Raw genomic sequence first — 2,027 nt, forward strand, 5'->3', positions numbered from 1 at the left:
TGTGTGAATAATGACCAGGAGGCAGGAGGAGATGAACCAAAGTTTATCTGTAGGGAACAGAATATGTCCTGGTCAGGACTCAGGTTCATCACAGCGGGTACAGCATCGCGCGCACATCTCTCATGGTCTGGCCAAACAATAGCATTTAATACTTTTATATTAGAAATACAAAGAAATAAAATGAGATGTACCTGTACAGAATAGAACGAACCTGGTCAGGTTCATCACAGCGGGTGCAGCACCTTACAAAGAATAGCATTTTATGTTAACATCAAGCTAACAGGATATTTTACCCTGTAAACTGTTCACTGTCAGTGTGAATGGTGATGCACTAAATTATTTAATCAGATTGTCTACCTATTAAATATGTGTGGTTGTAGCAGTGCATTACAACCCTGCATCAGAATATCCTTCGGTAGTGCAGTTAGTGTCATAACGCAATTAGAATCTAAATTTCTAACAATAAGTGTTTGTAGGAATCAGACAGTATCACACATGGAAAACAAGTTTTTATTTAAATTAAACACAGATATCTGATCCCCGCAAACTCTTTTTTTTGCACATCAGTAAGTTGTCTTTCAGTCTTCATAGCGCACCAGTCAAAATGTACACTCACCCAGATGAGGATGATGGTCAGAAATTAAGCAAATTTCCTGAAAAATGAAGTCATCAGGCTAGCGGTGGAAGACACCAGTTCACTCTCGCTTCTTGTGAAGAGCTCAAATAGGACGGTGTTTACAGCAGTGTGTTCAGGTTGTTGGGCTCTCAGGCTCTGGTCTGCTCTCTCGTTCCCATAAACTCTTTCAGGCTGAATACAGAAGTGATTCCATGGAAATAACTCAGGGAGGCTCCTTTATTTACCATCCGTCTCCCCCCGGTAGTTTTAGGCTGAAGAAGCTGATTCGGAGTGATGTGAAGACTGCAAACTTTGCTGTGCAGCGTTAGCTTTAACTGGTAGCGACGAATATTTACAAGCCACCATCTTCTTAATTCAGGATCGCTTGGAAATGAATGAAAACTTAAAAACCCATTATATATGGAAGACAACAATGTTCATAGTATTGCTTTATCTGGATCTGAAATAGGACTTTGTCTTTTCTAGCTGTCATGGTAACTCAAAGCGGAAACAAGAAATCCGCATTTCGCTCATGTGGATGTGACGTCAGCGTCATACTTGCAAAGAGCCCATTAGCAGTCCTCTCAGGGAGTTTTGATTTAGAAACTTAGGATTATTTATTTTAATGCAACCTGCATTTGACATAAAATGAATGTTTTCTCTTTCACTTGAAATTGTTGGCAGTTATGAGATTTATTTGATTGTTTTGTATAAATTAGGTTGTTGGTGTTTTTCAATTGTCCTTTTTACTGAATGTTCCATTGTGCCTGCAATATGTTTCATGTTTTTTGTCTAAATCTGGTGAATTTATTGCCAGATCATTTTTCCATTTCACCAGATCACATAGTAGCATTTATACCTAAAGTGGAAAATTAACAGCCAGTCCAGATCGGCAATGATTGGTGATCAGCAGTGATTGGTATTGGAATTGTCAGCAAACAACCTAATCGGAGCATCTACTAAAAATACATTTAAGATATTTTGAATTATGGTGTCATTCAAGACATCTTTAATTAGAATTATGACTAGTCAAGACTAAATTGATATGGGAGTTACAACTAATTGAAATATCTTGAATTTACTTTATGGTTAGTCATTTAATTGTAGATATAATAAATTGAATTCTTCATTCAAGTCAATGGTAAATCTGATGTCATTTCAACTAGTCAGAATGTAATTAGAGATATCTCAAATAAGTATTTTGTATTCAAGATATCTTAAATTGCTAAAATGTGTAGCCATAAACCAATTTCAGAGATCTGGAATGTAAGGGCTGTAAAACCGAATTTATGTTAAAATGGCCTACCATCTATATTGTCCATATTCCAGTAGTGTCAGATCAGATTGTGCTCCTTCCTGCATGTCTGTAGGGTGAACCACAGTGACGTCAGTCCAGGACGCGAGAGGCACA

This window comes from Poecilia mexicana, unplaced genomic scaffold (assembly GCF_051168715.1).
Source record: "Poecilia mexicana isolate PSO_F unplaced genomic scaffold, ASM5116871v1 scaffold_6, whole genome shotgun sequence".
Taxonomy (NCBI): Eukaryota; Metazoa; Chordata; class Actinopteri; order Cyprinodontiformes; family Poeciliidae; genus Poecilia; species Poecilia mexicana.